Source organism: Bidens hawaiensis, unplaced genomic scaffold (assembly GCF_021521415.1).
Source record: "Bidens hawaiensis isolate Kalapana, Puna unplaced genomic scaffold, B.hawaiensis_p1.1 tig00025964_1, whole genome shotgun sequence".
NCBI classification, from domain to species: domain Eukaryota; kingdom Viridiplantae; phylum Streptophyta; class Magnoliopsida; order Asterales; family Asteraceae; genus Bidens; species Bidens hawaiensis.
Genome location: NW_027494164.1, coordinates 185934 through 190709, shown reverse-complemented (window position 1 = coordinate 190709; position 4776 = coordinate 185934). Strand labels below are relative to the sequence as shown.

The following is a 4776-nucleotide window of genomic DNA, read 5'->3' as shown; positions in this document are numbered from 1 at the left end:
TTCTTTTCTATAAGTAAGTCACAAAGGTTCTTTTACTTTTGTTAAATCCGCATAAAAGTATTAAAGAATTTGAAGAAAATGTTAAATAGGTACAACGATCATCATGAATATTCACACCGCGAACCATATTATGTGTCATGGTTTATCATGTTTTCTTCACCGTCACTTTGCCGTAAATTACCATACCTTCTCAACCCTCAATATAATACATTTATACCACATCGTAGGTATCGAAAAATGCCATTTACATATCTATTTCTCCTTCTGTTAACTTGTGTAACGACGCCATTCATGACAAGAAGACAAGGAATCATAGACATGAATGGAGGTTTGAGCTTTCAGTAGTATCATTTTAATATAGTTTTTTCGTATACTAAAGTTTAATGTGTTTGCAAATATAGGTGTAGACCAAGATTCTACTCTTTCAAACGGTAACATGAATGGAGAAAATGGGCCATCAAATCACCCGAATTCTACTCCATCTAACCTCACCTTTGATAACAATAACTAGTAGTTGACCCGCCCGGTGGACGGGAATATTAACTTAGGAATGTCATGATGACTACATTAATTTGGTAACAAATTCGACTAAGACAAATTGAAAATCATTTAAAGATGTAGGCTGTCTTAATAGTTAGCTATGAGTCACTTGAATATAAGAGCTACGAGTCACATGAATATAAGAGAAAAATGAGGAGTCTGGAGTAATAAAGAAAGCATTTAAAAAACTGATTTACACAAAGATAAACCTCCAAATTTCAGATATTACTCTTACATCTGTAAAAACTTCTTTCACGTGACTTTATTTGGAACGCATTTTGCAATTTTAGCATAAAAAGTAACAAAAATATATATGAAAATCAAAACCTCATGAAAGATACAATAAGATAAAAACCTATTTGATATACCTAAACAAACCCAGTGTTTCACTCCTATCCAATATGATAGGATGATCACATCATGCAAGAACCAAGCACGATATAATAAACGTAGTAAGCAACAACCACACAAAAAAAAATCTCTAAAAAAAGTATTGAGATGCAAACCTCTCTGAAGAAGGCTACTGGTTGTTGACCAGGAGGTTGTGGGTCATGACGTTCAAGGACTGGTGTTGTGGAAACTTTTTGCATCATCACAAGTAGCGTATGGTTTAAAATTGACAAAAGGCGGTCTCGTCTTCATTTGGAACTGCATCATCAAAGGCCAAATTCATAAATAAAAATATATATTGTATAAAAATTTATATAATGCGAATTCAGGTCATTCGAATTGGGTTCGAGATACCTATATTCGAAATAGAAGTTTGTTCAAATAAGGACCGATTCGAATAAACCAAAATACAAATCTGTATAATCGATTTGAATTTCGGTTATTCACCTCCAATTCAGATAATGAACACCCCTAATGATATATAGTCCCAGTTTCCTCCGATTAACTTTCGGTATCGTGAAATTTCATTTTGTTTTAAGTAAACCAAAACAAATCGAAGAACCAAAAAATGATAATTTTGCGAGTTCACCAAAACTGGTAACCGTTAACTCAAAAATGATAATTTTTACCCATTTACAAAAAAAAAAGATAATTTCTGACGTCCACCAAAATTGACAACTTTGACAGGTTTACTGAAAATGCTATTTTTGGCTCGTTAACTAAAAATGATGAATGTGATGCGCAAACTACAAACGATGAGTTTGACCAGTTTACTAAAAAATGGTAATATGATGGCATGAAAGCTTTTAAAAAGTACCATATTACCCCTCTTTCTTTTGTCTTTTTCTTGTGGGGAGAGGGCATAATAGTAACTTCAAAAAATTTGTAGAAAGGCTGCAACTTGAGTGCCTCGGGAAGAATAAGCTATCTAGATGATAAAACCATTGCATAAAATTTTCAATAAGAATGAAGAATACTAATGCAAAGATCTATCACACAATACCTCACTTGCATTAATGGGATAGAAGGTATTCCATTTGCAGCTTCAACATAAAAAAGAATAATTAGTCATTATAGTATTTACCTATAAAAATATCCATCGAAAGATTAAAAACTGATTTCAAGGAACAATAATCAGCAAATAAGTTGGGAAACTATATCTAAATACCTTGCTTTAGAAAACATGAAAACTGGGTGTCTACATCAACGGATAGAAAAGATTGTTGAGCATAGTTGTGCATAACACTGGAACAAACAGTCTGAGTCATCTGGCAATTTATCATGATGTTAAAAAGTTACCATTAATGAGTTGTCACAATGAACATGCAAATTATCATGGTCAGTATGAAACATCACAAGTCTAGAACTTAAGAGTCAAAAGGCCTAGTATGAACACCGCATCTAACACGCATTACTGCTTTAAAACCCTGTGGTCTTGTGACGTTACTGTTAAGATCGTTGTAAAGTTTTACAGAATCCAAAAGTGCAGAAAACAGGTGATAATAATATATGTGAAATAAACCTAAATAAAAAAGGATTTTGTGAACCTTTGATGACTATCTGCCATCCGGTTGTCTATGGGATGACAGAGTTTGAAGCAATGTCAAACCTCAATGGACTTATTAAGCTGATACTTGGGTGTCCATAAGCTACATACATGATAATTTGATGCAATCCTGGTAAATCAAAAAATAAATAAAAATAATCATCTACTGTTGACAACACCACCAAGACTCATTTATACATATAAAAATATAGTCTAAAAGAAAATAAACAGAATGATTGATTACTTAAGCAACAATACCACCTGAAACTTAATACGCATATTTCATAAACAATACTATCGATAAAGCTATGCAGAAGCATACCATGAGTCATGAGGCATATGATGTGTGGGTATGCACTTACCACTTTTACCATGTGTCGATCAATAAATAAATAACCTAACATAAATAAATAAATGAATGTACCTGTGTGATTGTTAATAATCAGGATTGCTGAAGCACCGGCAGCTTCAACAACATTTGTCTTGGTTGTAAAGCTAAACTTCTGTTGATGCAAAAGGATATATAATTTCACTAGTGAGCCTTGTTATTTGTATGTTTACAAAAGATGGAAAGAAATAAAAGAAAAAAGAATGAGTTGTTTATAGGTGTTGTACAACAATCAGTAGGGTCTCCAAGAGCAATCCTGGTTTTATGTGCATCCTTCTCCTTCAACCATATTCACCCATGTCAAACCAGATCTTGCAAGGTTTAAGGTTTGTCCTGAACCATAATATCTATAAAACAAAAGCAAAACAATAGAACACTTCACTAAAATAAATCATAGAAGAATAAAAGATAAACTAAGAAATAATGAAAGTTGATTACCTCATCTTTTGCTTCTTCAAGTGCTTTCAAAGCCATCTGATGTCCAGCTTACAATTGGTTTCTATTCCTCTTTCCACTTGTTTCTTCTTTATAGAACCCAAAGATGGTGCCCGGTTACGTGTCTGACCCAAACCCTTTCAACTCTAACTCGTCCCGGTCCGAACCAAAATTACTAACCCTTTTTTTAAATTGACCCATTCTGACCTGAACGATTTCTGACCCGTAACCCAAACACAAACCCGCGTGAGTGATGAAGAAGAAACATAAACAGACATTTCATCAAATAGTTGGTATGTGTTACCCCAAGCTTATACAAACCTTTAATTGATCAAGCTTGTTGCTTAGCTCCTCTTGTTTCAGTCCTTGGTTCATCAAGCACTGCAAGATTACATTAGATCTTAAACAGAGAAGTGAAATTGAAATTGGTGAAGATATTAACTAAAGTTGGTCATATGAGCATCCCTTTTTTAGACCCAATAATGGTTCAATCGTCACTCCAAATAGAAGATTTGAAAATAAAGTTAAATCAAATAAACCATGAATACACTTGATGTATGACGATATGTCACTAAATATGAAATAATACGCCTAATCTATAAACAATAATGAAAATGAATAACCGATTAAAATATTAATTAACATGTTCAAGCACTAATCAAAGAAACAGGTACAACTCTAATTGATTGGTTTGTTTATAAGTCAAATGTATGCAATAGCAAGTAGAGTATGATGAGCATGGAGATCTTGTTGACCAAAATGAAATCCTTTTGACTTCATTAATTTCTAGTTATAGCATCTATCAAATGGTTAATCTTAGCTTCCTAGACAGAAATTGTAAGTCACTACTCAGTACTCACTACTTCTTCGCTATTCATCCTTTAAAAGCACAAAAAACAGCAAAACTTTCCAATTATCATGGAAAATAAGGACATGTTATCAATAACATAGAATAAACTTTCACCATAGACACAATCCTTAGATTTTGGTAAACAATTTCGACCCCTAGACATATTATCAAACAGTTGGGGTGCATGATTTGCTACAACTTCAACCAGACTTTACACTCTAAAGAAATGACACCCGGAAATCAAAATGAACAATCAGATGACAAACTAACAAAAACCGTAATTCAGATCACACAGACCTGCAAATTCAACTCCAAACAGAATTCATTCCTCAACAAAGTATTGGAATTACCAGCACATTAATCCCCAATCAATACGATCTTGAATAAGTTATCGTACTCGTGATCCACTCTGTTAGCCAGCCATCCGTCCTCAAAAACCTATACACACAAATTTAATCCGTGGAAGTTAGATGTTCTCTCTAAGTCTAAGAAGAAGGGCATGACTTATGAGGCGACGTGGGAAGAGAAAAAGATGGGAAGCAAAAACCGTCTATAACTGCTATGAAAACTGCCATTTATGTGATTATATACGGCTGTGATTTAATCTTAGAGGCCATCTATGGCTGA

At 33.6% G+C, this 4776-nt stretch overlaps 1 long non-coding RNA gene across 2 annotated transcripts; it reads right to left on the bottom strand.

The window, feature by feature from the left end:
* Positions 1-1043: 1043 nt before the first annotated feature.
* On the bottom strand, positions 1044-3543 carry LOC143572538 (uncharacterized). Of its 2 annotated transcripts, XR_013142274.1 has the most exons (5): positions 3303-3543; positions 2799-3211; positions 2099-2606; positions 1934-1973; positions 1044-1188 (listed from the first exon to the last, which is right to left on the bottom strand). It is a non-coding gene; the product is annotated as an uncharacterized LOC143572538 (long non-coding RNA). The 2 variants fall into 2 exon arrangements; XR_013142273.1 differs by having other exon boundaries at positions 2099-3211.
* Positions 3544-4776: the final 1233 nt, after the last annotated feature.